Genomic DNA, 17267 nt, shown 5'->3' with positions numbered 1-17267 from the left:
TGATCAGGACGAGCAGCAGGACGTCCAGAAAGACGCTTTGCTTCTGGGGAATGGGAGCTTAATCCCGTTACTGGCTGGCTGGAGACTCCTGGGGCCCGCGCGCCTCCTTCCTGCTGTGCCTGGGGGGATACCATTGGAGGGCGGCGGCGCCCCCCCCCCGGAGGGCTCCGCTCGCCAGCAGCCCCCCTCTCTCCCCCGGCCCCCTCGCTTCTCTTTTCTTTTGCAGTGACACACACTGCAGTGCTTCTGAGGTCATTTGTTTCCCACAGCCTCACAGGGCGCTGTGGCAACAAGGGGGACAATGATCTCTCCCAGGAATGATGGGAGGCCTTGTTTGGCCTTAAATAAGCCCCTTCAAGGGAGCAGTAAGGTCTGTTGTGTGTGTGGTTTGTTTGTGCAGAAAATCCTTTTGCACGTAGTTCCAGTGTGAAGTACTCAGGCAGCTCCAATTGAAGACATAAAGAATCTTGTGTGGGGGGGGGAGGGTTTAATTTTATTTTTATTGCTGCTTTGAGACCAGGATCGTGTTTTCCCTTCTGCCAGTTACCCTTTTCCCACTCATGCTCCCTAGACCCCAGCGTTCTTTGGATAGTTTTAGGCAGGAATTGGCAGGTGTTGGGGCAGAGGGATGCCTCTGTCTGCATGTTGGCATCTGACTTCCCTCAGCTGTGGGGAGGCCGCTCTGGGGTGAGTGCACCAGGGATTTAGTAACCCGGCACTTTTCTCATCCTATCCTGGGCCCGAAGATCGTGCTTGGGACTGGATACCCAGGGCTGGAATTCACAGCCAAGTGAAAATGAGGTGGGAGGAAAGAGTACTTTGTGGGTTGCCTCAGAACAGACCGTCAGCTTTAATGCCAGAGCTTCAGGGGACTACAAAGGAAGGCAAAGGCCTGCGAATGAAATATGGACTATCGGAGTCAGGTTTTGTGTCCAGTTTAGCTGTTTAATGAGGAAAGATGTGAGATGATGTCTACCCACACCTTGGTCGCACTGCTCATGCTGTCTCAGACAATGTACATATTTCATCTGGAGAACCTGAGGTTAGGTGGCAGAATAAGCCTTTCCCAAACCACATGATGAATTTCAAGGCTTGAGATTAAAACCCGGGGCCTTTCGTTGACCAGATCGTTAACTAATAAGTATGATCTATGAATTCTTTCCTCTCGTTCCCAAAACAGGATACTCTCTCATCTGAGCAGTATGTATCAGGAACTGTATGACTGCCTAAATTCTACTTTTAAGCTATCTTTTCTTCCTTTGCTTTTTATCAGTCATATCTCCAACTGTTTATAAAATTTTGTCACCTCTTTGACATATCAGATGCAAAAAGTATTGGCTTTATGATTGGGCCACTGGAAGAATATAATATTTTTTCCCTTCCCTTTTCATTTCCTGACTTTTTTCCAGTGATAATTTTAATACATTTGTGAAATACTCAGGCAGGAAGGAGAGTTTTCCAGATGTTTCTGTTGATTGCTGTATTGCAAACACAGAACAGTTCAAAGACTGGTATCACTCTTTGGTAAATTGAAGAAACATATTTTTTTGATAACTACTTATCCTTGAATTTAATAAACATTCCTAAGATGAACTTTTCTCTTAACAACCTTAGTGTCGTTTGAATTGTTCACAAATTCTAAAGTGGGAGTCCTGGAAATTTTGGTACATAGATTGACATCTTGCCTTATTTCTCTGGACCATCTGCTAAATGCTTATTCTCAATTGTTCATTAGCTTCAAACAACAAACACACCACAGTCCATTCCAACAGATAGGCTGTGTTTCTGACAGTGAGAGGACATTGGCCAGACCATCTTCTCTCTGGCCATGCTGGAAGTGTTCCAGTCTTAGCTAAAGTAGACCGACTCATGTTTTAATATTTATTATAAAGGAAACAACAAATATAAACAAATAAAAATCACTAATATAGGTCTGTGGCAGAAGATGAACAGTAAAAGAAAACTGCTGATCTACAGTCATGAACAGGCCACCTTTGGAAATGTTTGACTCTAAGGAAATGCAGATTGTGCCTGGTGGAGCTGCCGTCCCTCAGGGCTCATCCAAACATATCCCTAGAGGTTCCTTGCCTACTGGCAAATTCCACTGCCTCTTCCAGATGCATGGAAGATGAGTTTGATTAAGTTCAAAATGGTAACCAAAAATGTTGAATAGCAAGAAACTGCCTGTGGTAGCTTTGGGAGCTGGTAAGTAAATAACAGGCTGTTGTCCCACACCCTAGTTGAATGCTCTCAAGAGGTTCTTATGTTGCTCGCATTAGTGGGCATGTAAATGAAACCCCTGTTGGCCTTGGCAGATATTGGCCTCTTCTGTGACCTTGTTTGACTGAAACAAAAAGTCATTGGTGGAACAAAATTTCAGAGCTCTGAACTTGGTTGAAAGAAAAGGGCAGTTCTCTGAATTGGGTAATTGGATCACTCTCCCAAGTGCCCTAGGCTTATATCAAACATATAAGAAGGGGATTAATAACTTCAGTGTATAAATGAGCTTCAGGCGGCTTCCAACTGTAACATTTCACTCTCAGGAGCTTTAGGACATAAAAACAGATTTTTCCAGAGCATTTTGAAGTGCTCTTTATAAAATGCAGGAAGGGACTGCAGACTGCTGTGGAATCCTTTTAATTGTGTCTGGTCCAGTGTGATGAGCAACCTAAAAGCCTTTACAAAATGGCCACTTAATAAAACCGTTCATGAGTTGTATTGTTGGAACTAAAAGATGATGCCAATAATATTTTTCAAATTGTGCTTGATACTCATTTCCTTGGTAATGGTTTTATTATCTAGACTAAATTAAATGGTATCTATGAAACAGAAAGCTCACCATCTTCCGATTTTTTATAGCTGATTTGGAGGACCCCAAGACTCACCACAGACCTATATCCTTATGCGTGAGTTGTAAGGGGTCATTTGAAAAGCTGAGAACTTTTAAGAATTAGTTTATTCATTAATTTGCTTACTTGATATTTATTTAATACCTACTATATACCAGACTTGAAAATAAAAATTAAAAAAAAAAAACACATAAAGTAGAGTAAGATCCATGAACAGATATTTGAAATTCAGGCTTATAAGGATTGAAGGAATGCATGAGAAGGGAGCCATTACTTCTTAGGAATGGGGAAGTCCAGAGAAGGCTAATGGAGGTGACAAGAGGTTAATCCATGAGGCAGAAAAATGGAGAAGAGTATTTTAGGCAGAGGACTCAGGACTGAAAAAGGTTACTCAGAAAGGCTGTTTGTGATCAGTATGACCCAGATAAAAGATGCAGGCCAAAATTGTCATCTTCTCTTGGAGGAGAGGGATCAAGAGGTGTTTCTGTTGGGTCCTGAAGAAGTTATATTTTTAGTGATGGAGGCAACTGCTGGGGTCACAAGTTGGGTAGAAAAGGAAAAGCAAAGGAAAACTTCTGAAAAATGCATTGTTTTGAAATGTATCTTTAAAAGTATGAATATTCTGAGACCTCTGGCAACCACATAGAAAAGAAGAGCTCATGGGGGAACATTCTAGAATTGATTCTTATCTTAATGGCTATTGATCTGTCTGGATGCCAAAAAGCGTTTGCAGAATTCTACTATTTATCTATCACTGATTCAATTTAAAGGTAGTGTTTTTTCACTAAAAAATATTACTAAAGCTGGGTAGAGTTGCTTCTAAGAACTAGAACACCAGATAGCTAATCAGGAAAGGAGTTATCTTTAATCATGCCCCAAGTATTTATTTTCATTTTTCTCTTGCAATTTTTACAGAAACCTGTAAAGTAGCTATTTTACCTGCATAGTCACAAGTGAGTAAACAGCCTCAGAGAAGTTAAGTAAATTCCTCAGAATCCCAGGACAACCAGTATGAGACAAAGCCCATGCCCTCCCTCTTGGGCATTCTCTTTCCCACCAGAGCTAAATCTTCAGACTTATGTCCACCTACAAGAGTAAAGGCAGACATTTGAATTCTCTCCTATTTGTTTTGGTTTTGTCACTGATCATGTTTTTCTTCCTATAGAGGTGTGTTTCCTCCTCCTCCTCTTCCTCCTTCTTTCCATAATATCTGGATGCTTCTAGCTGGAAGCGGCAAATAGGTTCCATCTTCCATTCTACTCCAGATGGTCAACACTGGTGGCTTGGGCTGCTGTATTGTAACTGTCTAGCAGCAGCTCCCCTGGGCTCCATGTGGGGGTGGGAGGGGCAGTACGTGTGCTGCATATCTGTTATCAAGGCTGCTGCTTTAGGGTCTTTACTTCACCGCCAAAGTGGTGAATGAGATAAATCACTTAGAGTCCTAAGACAAGAAAGCCATGCCTATTTCCCAAAGTAGGGAACATCCTGCTGCTACATAAAGAAAGGAAAAAGAGCAGTGACTTTATAAGAGAGATGTGCAGTCTAAGAATTAGAAGGGAAAGTCTGAAGGAGGCTAAATGAAATAGATTGCAAACATCTGAAGGGTGACTGCAAAATCACGTAAGGATTTTGTGGCTCATTTTCGGGGTGTCTGTGGAATCTGTTCTTCTCTTTTTTTAGTTTTATTGTATTTTTTTCTCTCCGTGTGCAACAAAATGGTGACCACAAAAAGCAACAGCCTCCTACATCCCTTGGCCGTACAGTTTAGCCAATACCCAGCTCTCCTCCCTGCAGTCAGCTCTGGCTTGTCCTGTGGAGGCTGGTGATTCATCCCTCTTGGGACCTGAGACATGACTCCATATTGATATCACCCATTGGGCTCATTGCTTGAGTCCCCAGATTGTTCGTGTGTTTGTTGACTTTTCATCTAAAAATAAAAGTCACTTAAGGCAAATAGCTTAGTGCCAATGGTTTTGGCTATTTGTGAAAGTTAGAAACTCATTTAGGAAACCACCATCAGGATTTTCTTGGCATTGTATCAGGTTTGGCATGTTGTGCTTCAGCATGCCAGCTCTTGCACAGATTGAGGCCACTGAGTTGGATTATGGAAAGCCTCCCTAGGAAAATTAGAACTCAGGAAGTAGTATTGGTGATCCACAACATATTGCTATATTTTCTAAGGTTCTCTTCTGGTCATACCATTGTTCTTTCTTGGGTAAAATGTGAAACTGGTGTGCTACCCTTTTGATGGGAAAAAAGTGTTAGCTGCTTGGCTTTGGAATTTTGGGGCAACTCAGTCAATGACTTTCCTCTTCTGTAAACTCCTATTCTTTAAAATGGGTGCCACATCCTTCATTTTCCCTCCCGAGTCATTATACATTATTTCTGGCTGCTAGATTTCATTCCAGAGCCTGTTTCATCCAAGTAATGGATGGAATAATTGTAATGACTAGCTTAGTACAAGTTGCAAAATTGGAGACCTAGTCATCTCTCCGGGTCATACAGAAGTCACTTCTGGACAAAAACTGCTGTATACAATGTATATTTTTAAAAATGATCTTTCTTCTACTTTGTGCTGCAAAAACAAACTTTGAGGGGATGCTTCTCCCACAGGATATGGAAATGGCCTTGGGCCACGTCCAGGGTTACTGACACAGCTGCTGTTTCCTGCAAGGGACATCCCATATCCAGAAGGGGAAAAAGACAAAGTTAAATATATAGCAAGAGGGTAATGACTGAACCTATTAATGAAAATGAAAGAATTTGCCTATTACAAGTCTGTTTGTAATAATATACAGCTATTGGCAGGAATTACAGTTTATGTTTAGAAGACATATTTAAACTCTTTCCCAGAGGGCAACCAATCCCATATAACCTAGCAACAACATCATCTACTTATGGTGCCTAATAATTTCAAAGTTCCTTTGTATATCTAGTTTTAAATTCACAATGACCTGAGGAAGCTGGTGAGTTGGATGGAGAGGTAAGCATGGACTAGGGAATGTAAAGCAAGGGAAGGAGTTTAGACTTTATTCTAAGCATGATGTAAAGTTTTAAGCTAGGGATGGACATGACATGATATACATTTTAGAAAGATCGTTCAGCTTGCTGTGTGGAATATAGACTATAAAGGGGCCAGAGTGGAAGCTAGGTGCTAGTCAGGAAACACAACATTAATGCAGGTGAGAGATAATGGTGGCCTGGATGGGGTGGTTATGGTGGAGGGGGTGAGAAGTGGTTAGATTCACAATAAATTTTGAAGAAACTACTTATAAGAACTGCAGATAGATTGAATATGAAGTATGAATATTAAAAAAAACACAAGATTGTCTCTAGATTTGTCTCAAGGATTGTCCTAGATGACTCTGGGAATTTTTTTTTTTCTATGAAGTTCCATGGAGTTATTATTTAAGCCAAAAAAATCTAACCATGTTGAGAAGAGCAGATTGGATGGAAGAGAGTAGGGAGGGATTTCTGTCCTAGAAAAGTTGAGTATGAAATGTCTGTTAAACAGGCAAGTGGAGATGTCAGGTAGACAGCTGACTATATGAGTCTGGAGGCCAGGGGAGTAGGCTGAACTGAAGATAGGAAAGGGGCTAGGGACTGATCTTGGGAGTACAGCAACACTTAGGAGCCAAGAAGAGGGGAGATCTTTAAGGAGACCGGGAGCGAAGGGATGGTGAGGTGGGAGGAAATCCATGAGCGTGTGATTTTTCTGGAAGCCAAATGAAGAAAGTCATTCAAGAAGAAAGGAGCCAGACCTAATGCTGCTGAGAGATCAAGTGAGGTGAGGACTGAGAGTTGACCCTTGGATTTGGCAGGATACAGTCAATGGTGTCCTTGAAAGAGTGTTTTTCAGGGAAGTGTTGGGGATATAAGCCTACTAGAATAGGTTGAAGAAAGAATCAGAGGTGAGAAAGTAAAAACAGAGGGAAGGACAACTTTTTAAATGTGTTTTGCTATGACTAGAAACAAGGAAATGGAGAGGTAGCTGGAGAAGTCAAAGGTGTTTTTATTTTGTATTTTTGTAGTGATGAACATAATTAGTAGAAAGGGAAAATGTGATAATGTTGGAGAGAAAATAGGATACCACTAGTGCAAGGACCTGGAGGATGTAGGAAGGGATGGGGTACAAGTCCATGCTGATTAGGTTAAAACAGGTTGAAGCAGGACTGCTTATCGATTGGAACAGAAAAGAAGGAAGACAACAGGGGTATAACTGCAAGCAGGCTAATAGATTTGGCGATGTGAGGATGATGTCATTTTCTTCTGATGGCTTCACTTTTCTCAGTGAAATAAGACATGAGATGGTCAGCAGAAAGTGAAGAAAGGAAAGGGAAAATTGGAGACTGGAGAAGATTTGATAGAATAGTCAGACAGTCTTTATACTTTGCCACCACTGCCTTTGATTCCTTCATGGTTTCATGAGAAAATAGATGCTAAGTCTAGACTTGGTGATTTACTCAGCAGAGAGAGAGTCCAGAATAAGATAGGACTCCCTAAGTAGTGCCGCAGCTCACAAAGGAGTCAAAAGAGTCAATTCCGGTGCTTCCCTTAGCAAAATCGAAGCTCTATTGGAGCAGGGAGAGAGTATGTTTTTAATCACTATTATGTCCCTAGTGTCTGGTATTGCATGGCTAATGATTGAACATGCTATGAGCTGCAATTAAAATGCATCCAACCTTGTATTGTGCTTCCTAGGGTCTTCTAATGGATGTTGGCCTGATACAGTGGAAGGTTCTGAAAATGAATCCATGAATGCATGTATGTTTCTTACGGTAGAGCCCTTGCTCTTCTCACCACTGTGCAATCTCAGTGATGGAATTGCTTTTCTATTGTTGGGGAAACTGAGGCACAAAAGTTACCTTGGCAAAGACTTTTGCAAGTCAGTGGACAATTTGTGACATAACCGAAATCTTGAGATTCTCACCTTTATAGCCCTGACCACTTAACCACCTTGCAGTCCCAGTGGGGTTATAGCTTTCTATAAATCTGGTACTTAATCATTTAAGGAGATGGCAATTTATCTTAAATACATACCTTATTATGGATGTGACACACTTAGTACAGATGGTCTCAGAAGTTTTTCCTGGCTTCCCCTACCCTAACAGTATCTAGTAGGTTAATGTCAATATTAGCTTTACTGTTTTAGGTAACTTTGGTATGCTTCTCATTAGCTGGAACCGTAAAGAGCTCAGTTTTACCTGCGCTAAGGGATCGCTAAATTCCTATTGGCATCTGAGTGTGCAGTCCCCTGTCAAAAGTGAGGTCATGTTTCTCCTGGATTGTGCCTGTATCTGATGAGCCTGGGCTGGCGTGACTCCGAGACAATGAAATCATCACAGCCATTAGCTCACCCGGGCCCTATTAAGATGTGGCCTGGCTTTCCACCCATTTCTCTGGCCTGGAAAAACTGACACAGTCATGGTTTGTGAAGGTTAGTGGAGAAGGAGCTGCTTCCACAACCAAAACGGCACCACCCTATGTAGATCTGGAACTGCTCTGCAGCTTGATCTTGGGAAACGGCATTCAGGAGCCGGGGTGCGAGGGTTTTCCTTAATCTCCTTGTGCGTGATGGTAAAGTTCAATTTGCCTAACGCGCTCTTTCTCCCATCCCAGCTTCTGTGGTTGATTCCTTCATGGTTTCATGAGAAAATAGATGGGTCACTCTGGAGCAGTGGCTTCCAAACTCTTCACTGTTTATTCTATTTCTCTTTACAGACCCTGCGTTTTGAACGTGTGGGCCTAGTAGACAAACTGTGATGGTTAAATAATGATTCTGTTTCTTCATTGACACCTGATGCTGGACCTTCTGCCTCTGATCTCTACCCATTGTGTTTTCTCAGAGATGCCTTCCCCTACCAGGTCCACCTCACAGAGTACCCTTGAGCTCATCCACAGAGTTCTTTGCACAATTACAACTAATGATTTGTGTAACTGCTTATCTAGGCTGTGAGCTCTGTGAAGACAGGGACCACACTTGTCTTGTTTGGACCGTGTCTTTTACACGGCTATTTCCCCAGTGCCCAAGTCTTTGCTTGACATGCAGTGGGTACTCGAGAAACCTTTGTTGAATAAATTAATGAATTAGCTGATTTGATTCCAGTGAAAAATAAAAGGAATTTCTCCCTTGTATTGGCTTGGGAAGCCTTATGCCATGTAAATTTGACAGGACTTTTGAACTGTTGACAAGAGCTTGAACGAAAATCACCAAGTTTAGAATGATGGTTAACTCTTGTTGGGAGAAAAGATAATGCCAGTGGGGAGGGATTACACAAGAGGCTTTCGGAATATTGGTAATGTTCTGTTTCTTAAGCTAGAGGATCCCTCGAATCCAGGGGCGCCCCAGACCTACTCCTGAACTAGAGGGACATGCCAAATACACCACCTGCTATTTATTCCATGTATACCCAAGACAAAAGCCAAAGGGCCAGCTAAGGATTTTATAAAAGTGAGAGTGTTATTAAAGTGGCCTTATTATGTTATAGCTCTTAAGACTGTTTGCCTAAATGCCTTGACAAATACCTGTTTTTCCCTGTTCATATCTTTGAAGACATGCGAAGCCACTGAGAACAAGCTATGCTGTCCATCCTTTTGTATCTACTACTTCTTGAACCCATCTCACTTTCTTTTTTTTTTTTTTTAAAGATTTTATTTATTTATTTGACAGAGAGAGACACAGCGAAAGAGGGAACACAAGCAGAGGGGGTGGGAGAGGGAGAAGCAGGCTTCCTGCGGAGCGGGGAGCCCGATGCGGGATTCGATCCCAGGACCCTGGGATCATGACCTGAGCTGAAGGCAGACACTTAACCATCTGAGCCACCCAGGCGCCCCCCCATCTCACTTTCTTAAACCACCTGTTGAAACTAACCTAAATTAAAAACAAAAACAAGCAATCACTCAGCAATGGCTAGTTGAATACCTACTGTGTGCTTTGTGTTATAAGCTATAATTAGAAGGTTGAGTCCTGTCCTGAGCTTCCTGGGGACTTCTAGTGGATATCATCATGTAGGAAGGAGAAATTTATCAGAGAATGGTCTGATGTCAGGGCAAAGTTTTAGTCTTTCTTCATGATCTGATACCCTCCTATGTGGGTCACCGTCTTTAGAAGTATCAGAGATATCTTGGAAAAGTCACAGCACCTGCCAACACACTTGGGCAGGGACCCAAGTGGGATAGCTTGTACTGCATTGCCCCCTGGCATTCAGAGACCACCTGATACCAGAAGCTTGCTAAGCCCAACCACAGGGGAATGTCAAGGGAGCGGGCCCAGTCAGCCTTCTCATCAGATTGCAAAGAAAAGTTGCTTAATAAATCAGTAAAGCTGAAGATATTCTTGGCAGTTTAAATAGGCAGAAGGAAGACCATGCTTTCTGTAGTTTCAATGAGTTCATTATCCAAAGGCCAGAAGTGACCAAAATTGCTGATGGGCTAATTAGATATAACTCAAGGGCCATAAAGCTTCATAAGAGTCATTATGTGGGAATATTAATAAAGCACTTGAGTTCAGCTCCGATTAAGAGGGAGAATGCGTCCAGGGAAATTGCAAGGTAAAGCCGGAGAAGGTAGATAGTATGGATATTACTGGTCCAAAATGGAAGGGTTTAATATATTTCTGAGCTCCTAAAACAAGATTCCTAGAAAACGGATTCCCCAAGTCTTTCCCAGCTTTCAGATAGGATGTAAAACTAGAGGCTTTAATCTTTACTTGTGGTTGTCTAAAAATCTACCCTATTTTTCTTAGGAAGGGAAGCAGTTGCCTTAACACCTTGGCCAGATTCCCAACATGTACAGGGTGGCCCATTTAAAACAGGCCCGTGGATGCTTCAGAATGAGGAAAGGGGTTTGTTGTAAAGCATCATGTGGATGTGGGTGTTTAATGAACATGAGCTGATTAAATTGGCCACCCTGAATTATAACCTCATGCCTTCTGCAGTTCCTCTCCAGTTTTTAGCTTGAGATGGTATTCTTCCTACTTTTCTGCCCAAACTTGTTAGGCAGAAATTCTACCACTATTAAAATTGCTCGTGCTTTCCACCCAGAGTTTCTTTGTTTCAATGGTGAGCAAAAGAATCTGGTCTTGGAAATACCTCTCAACAAATTCGCTCTCTGAGCCGCAGTGATGTCCTGCATCGGCCACACCCACATCACCTCCCCTTCAAACCTTCTTGCCTCCATCTGCTTCCCTGTCCCTGGCTAACACAATACCAGTATCTGTCTGGAGCAGATAGCGTGAGCTCCGCCGCAAACAGAGGAGGCCTTGTCTAAAGATCGAGAGTGCCCTGCTGTAGAAATAGGCGACCTGGGCTTATGGTTCACTTTTGCTAATAGCCATGTGTGTGGCTTAGGAGAGTCACTTTGTCTTCACAGGCCCCGAGTTCCTTCATCCATAAAAAAGAAAGGGTGAGACAAAAGTCAGTATTTCTCAAACTGGAGGCTGCAGGTATTTGGGGTCTGCATATTCCATGGGATTTTACATTCTTTATGTGTTTACTTGAAAGATATCATAAAGACAATACTTAGCAATTAAAAGACATTTTTAAAAAGTAAATCTTAAGTTTCTTAAGTTGATTCCTGAAACCTGGTCTGAGGTTGCCTAGGCGCTAAGTTCTCCTGGAGGTTTTTAAATGTGTTTTAGATGTCTCAAATAATTTTTTTCCCTTCCAAAGGAGTCCATATATCACTCCAATTTGAGAAGCACTGGACTGTTCCCATAGGCTCACAAACTGGATATAGAGGTGGGACAAAATACTAGCTTTACCTCTCTTATCCTCATCCTACCTGACATAATTAGTTGGGGACCACCCCAATATGTTGAAGTCTTTTAGCACATGAGCTTCTTTTTGTTTTCATACCTGAAATATTCCCTGTTTTCAATCACTGTGTATTAATTTACACAGAGCATGTTTCTGCCAATAGCTATTTCTCGTTCCCTTTAAGACTAGGATGATTTAATTTACTGGTGACTGATCTCATAGAGCCCACCTCCCTCTAGAAGAGCTTCTGGGTTGGTTGAAGCAAAGAATTGATCTACTCTTGTCAGTGACCTCAAGACTGAGCAATCATGACAGTAGTTTATGTCTGCATTCCACTCTTAACAGACATTCTCTCTTTTGATTCTCACTGCAGTCTTGTGGGATCAATGAAGCTGGTAGCTTGATGCCCATTTCACAGATGAGGACGCTCAGACTCAGAGAGGTGTCTTGTGGGAACTCAGTTTATGTGATCTTTCCAACAATGCATCTTCACCCAATACCAGCAACAAAGATATATTGGGTAGCTATTTGCCATATTGTGTTGTTCCACTGTTATTTGTTCTAGGAAATCCTAAGTGGAGCTTCTCACTCAAGGATAGACTGACATTGCCGGGCTTACTCAGCCTGACAGAAGTCACATGCCATTATTTACCAAAGAGCCATAGCCGGTCTCACCCAGCCCAGTTCCTGGTACATGGAAATTACTCAGTAAATATTTATTGGATGATGAGTGGCTGAATGAATACATCTAAAAAAAAATCATTCTATCATCCTTCTGATAAAAATTTATACATCGGAGATAATTTTTGCTGCACAGATTTTTGCCAACATTTTTTCAAGTTGGAAGTCGAGAGGATTTGCTCCACGACTGCTAAGGACTTTAAAGGGAAAAGAACAGGGAACTACTGAGAGAGAGGTGCACTGGGACACCAGTAGAGAAAATCCCCTTTCTGGCTTTATCTACCTTCCTGTCTCTGATCCATTTCCTAGGCCTCAGAGTGGATATGGGAGATGATGTCACTTGGTCTGCCTGGAGTTAACTGAAATACTCACCCCCACCATAGGGAGAGGAGAGAAATGCTGGAGGTATGTGAAGTGTAAGTGGAAAGGCAAATAAATGGAAGCAAGTTGGAAGGTTAGAATGAAGAGCAGAAGAGTTGGTGGGAAGACAATTTCTGTGGTGAGGATCAGTCTGAATGGGAAGGGAAGAGATGTTTCGTCTGCTTCTCCTGCAGTGTGGTTTGGCTCCTTTCCCTTTACATCCCAAGAGAACTATTAGTGACCAGAGACATCACATTTTAATCAAGGCAGCTCTTGCTGGACTAGTTGGTGAGCTAGGCTCCCATGGGTGTGGTGAAGTTGTAGCAATGAAGAGACAGGCTGCTACTCACAAAGGGATCCACTCACCCTCTTCTGCTGTTGGTTGCTTCTGTGGTATCTATAAACATACAGTGTGTGCTCACATACTCATAAATGCTAGTTATTGTCATCTGATTGCATTGTCTATGAAAGTGGATTGCCTGGAAAAAGTCATCCCACTTCATTTGTATATACTCATATACCCTGGAACCACTTCCTGAAATTCCAGGCTTTTATTTTACTGTCATTCCCTTAAATTGCCTCTTTCTCAAAGCCCCAGTGTTCTGGAGATGTTCCTAAAGATGTGCTTAAAGTGGGCTTCCAAGCAGCTCCTGGAAACCATGTAGCATTGTGTGGCTCTGCTCGGCCAGTGAGGAGGCTAATTTCCCTCCCAATCATTCCTCTCTGACAGGGGTTTTTGGTCATCTCAAAAAGCTAAGAATGTGAGGGGGCCAAAGTGAAATTGCAGAGCATATTCACTCAGCCAAACTGAAACACACATGATTAACTGACCACACACATGGTCTCAGAATGACATCTCACTTGGGGAGTAAAAGCCAAGGATTGTGGTTAGTGCCCCCGCAGGCCCCAGATGGTTGGAGTTAATATACACCTGTGCTTTCTGCCAGGTAGTTTTCATCAGTTTCCTCAGGATGTCAGTGTGTGTGTGTATAATTAAGAGTATTTAATCATATTATAATTCCCCACAGAGAGATGGAGCGGGGGATGGAGCAGGGATCATTGGCTTTTACGGTCTCAGTGAGAGTCATCAGTTGAAAAAGCAACAGAGAAAAGCCAAGTCTCTGGTCTGTGTCTGTGCCATAACTCAGTCAGGAGTCAGCCGGGCACCCCCCGCTCCAGTGTCACTTCAGTGAAAACCTTATCCCAAATCTGTAGCTGCAGTCTCAAGGTTCTCGGCGTTAGGTTAGAATACTTGAATTGCAGGAAGAAAAACGTTCTAATTCTACTTCCATCAAGGCCGTGTTTTGTGTAAACCCACAGAAGGCAACCTTCCATTTGAAAGAGTCGTGGCTCAAGGCTTGTAAAAATAAATGAGGTGGGCACATCAGTCACTTTAAGCTCCATCTGATCAGTAGGGGGAATTTAATTGGCATGTGTTGATAAGCTTCTAAATTAAAAGTGCGGAATCTAAACCATGAAATCATTGTCTTGTTTATTCTGAATTCCTCACTTTTTCCAATTTCCCTATATATTCTCTTTTCTTCATCCTGTCAATTGCCAAAGTTAGCTGCTGGAATTGATCTCTTATTTTGGTTGAAGGAACCAAGTCGCACTGACAGGAAGTGGCTTTTCAGAATCACACAGCTAGTTAGCGAGTTAGGATCTGGGTCACTGGAATTCCAGTCTTTCCACTTTACCAGGTAAGTCATCTTGGGGAAATATATTTTTACCTGTTTCTTGGAAGAATTTTATTAACATAATATGTAGGGTTGGTGTAAAGCTGTTGAATCCCTATGTTGTACACCTGAAGCTCATGTAGCATTGTGTGTCAACCATACTTTAATTAAAACACACACACACACACTTCAAAGACATGTTCTACTGATGGTGTGTTGATAGCTTCCTGGGGGATGAAGGTGGCATGGTTAAAGCTGAAAGGACTCCTGGGGACAAGTGGGAAAAAAAAAAACAAAAAACCCTCACTAGCACAGTGTCACATGGCTCTTTTTGGCCCAACTGGGCCCACTATATACTTTCTGATACCAGAAGGCCTTGTTTACAATTATTATACTCTTTTAATTTACTCTGATTCCTCTTCTTAGATAAGAAACCACATCTGGAGAAAATCAATTAATTTTTAATTTGCTCTTAAGTTTCCCTTCCCTGGAAGCAACCAATGCCTCTTGTCATTTGGTACTAATTCCCCTTCAGCATTTTAATCTCTCTGGATACTTGTGAGTTGGAGTCTTATTAAACAAGATAAAAATATGTTTTACAAGCTAATTATTTAACTTTTCAAGGTATCAACCATAAAATTATAACAGCTCTCATTCAAGCTTTTTCAGAATTTTTAGCCTAACCACATATACTGGTATACCAGTTGTTCACAACCCAGGGTGATATTGCCCCCCAGGGGACATGTGGCAACATCTGAAGTCATTTTGGCTGTCACAACTGGAAAGGCATCCTACCGGGGTCTACCCGAGGATACTGCATAACATCCTACAATGCACAAGACAATGCCCACAATCAAGACTTACCTGGCCCAAAATGTCAACAGTGCTGAGGCTGAGAAAACCCTGTAGTGTATGATACAGACATACACAGAGTAAATGTAACTGAACTAGCTGCTGGTTGTTCATCAGTTTCACTTCTTCAGGATATCCTCCACAACCAGGAGGCTGTGCCTAGTTACTTCCCATGAAAGACAGCTGATCCTCAGGGTTGGAAAGTGTGTTCCACAATGAAGTTCTACTTCCAAGGAGGTTGTATTTGGTTTCCTCAGAGTGTTACTCTCTGCACCCACTGTTCAAAGTCTCCACCAGCATATTTTGCTGCCCCTCATTATCAGGCATATAATGAGGGGTAGAATACAAATATTTCCCCAGGCATCATTTGGTCTAAAGTTGAACCTACCAGGTGGTAAGCTGCAGCTTCTTACAACCGATCACTTGTACTCTGTGTAAGTCCCAAGGCCCGTTCCAAGAAGACAGAGGTGAGCAGGTAGCCCCGGAGAGGTTCACTGGATGGGAAGTTTGGGGTTGTGGGCAGGAGTACTTTCTGCTTACAAGCTTCTTTCTCAATATCCCTATTTAGGTATACGGTCTGTTGAATAATTCAGTGACCACTTAAATTTCTTCTCATGCGTCAGCTTTTCACTTTGCAAAAGCAAAACCCATTTGATTTTCTTTTTTTAAGTTGCTTACCTTATTGAATGGAGGAACTAAGAGTAGGGAGGAAAAATTTTTACCAAAATGCATAAATCAGGGATATTTTAAATTATTTTTCTTCCTGAAAGTCTTCTTTTGTTTACATGGTAGAATTTTATTATTAAAGAGATTAATATAAAAATGAACCAATTCTCAAAAGTATGAGGCAGGATTGCCCAATATGGCTCTGTCCTGGCTGGTCTTGGTACCAAGTGAGTCTCTAAGCAGCTGGAACACTAATGATACCTGGAAACAATAACCACTGGGAAAGAAGTTGGGGGGGGGGGGACCTTAAAGGAGGAGAAGGGTGATAAATAACTTGTAAAGCAGTTGTTTGCCTCCCAACATAGCCAGGTTGGCATGTCTGGTCTAAGCGTGCACTAACATCATTTATCACATGTGGTAAATGCCTATGAAGGAAACCATTCCCCAGTTTATTGATCTGATCTGACTAAAGGAAAGTTGTGTTCGGGTCAGATTAAAGTTCCCTTTTCTTATTTTCATCCTCAAATTGCAAATTATACCCCTTTCTAGCATTCTGATATGCAACTGGTTACCTTTTAAGCAATTGTTATGAAGAATTACATGACAAGTACAAAATAAGAAGAATTCAATAAAAATAACTTTGCATTTCCTCTAGTACCTGTCCAAAGCCGTCTGAAAGAGCTCCTCCTCACCACTACGCCCCAATTGTGGGTGACAGTTGTGTGTAGAAAGTAGTGTGACAACCCTTCTTCACGTGGGCTGATTTCTCTGTCACCGTGGCCTTCCAGGATGGATGGAGGGGACAGAGGAGAAGCTTGTGGGAGTGCACTGCAAACAGAGATGGGCGACTTAAGTTACTATAATTGCCATCTGTCTCTGTTTTGCTAACTCATTAGCTCGGACACCACATTGTGTTAATCCTCACTTCCCCTGGCTATGAGCTGGCTCCAGATCTCCAGGGAACAGTGGGACTACTCGGCCTGACTCTCCCGTCAGCTGGGCCACAGCCTCTCTGCATTGGGCAGCCTGCCAGGTCTGCCACCCCTCACTGCTGCATCACATTGAGCTGAGGCTTCCCAGCCCCTACAACAGAAACGTAAGCCTCCAGACTTAGCTCACTCTTCCAAAGACTCTTCTAGTCAATGTGATAGGTTTGGGCCTTTCTACCCTAACACCCCCTCCCTCCTAGCACCCCCTCAAGGCAACTGGCAACTTCAGGCTGACATCTTGGAAGTTGGATGGCACTGTACCACCAACCAAATGCTCTTCTGTGCTTTCTGTGTCTCGCAGAAGAGCCCATTGGGCAGCTAAGAAAGCAAGGCCTAAGTTGTCCCCCAGACTATATCCAAAAGGACATGTCTCTTCTCTGGTCCTAGTCTAGCGTTAAGAGCATTCAACGACGACACTTATGGCCCTGTTTGAGAATA

At 42.4% G+C, this 17267-nt stretch overlaps 1 protein-coding gene across 5 annotated transcripts in view; it reads left to right on the top strand.

Moving 5' to 3' along the window:
- Window positions 1-17267, top strand: part of RAD51B (RAD51 paralog B) — a 561756-nt gene that overhangs the window by 467208 nt on the left and 77281 nt on the right. The window lies entirely within an intron of this gene.

The sequence above is a fragment of the Mirounga leonina genome, unplaced genomic scaffold (genome assembly GCF_011800145.1).
Source record: "Mirounga leonina isolate KUSES-001 unplaced genomic scaffold, KU_Mleo_1.0 Mir_82, whole genome shotgun sequence".
Classification (NCBI taxonomy): domain Eukaryota; kingdom Metazoa; phylum Chordata; class Mammalia; order Carnivora; family Phocidae; genus Mirounga; species Mirounga leonina.
This window is presented reverse-complemented; position numbering and strand designations above follow the sequence as displayed.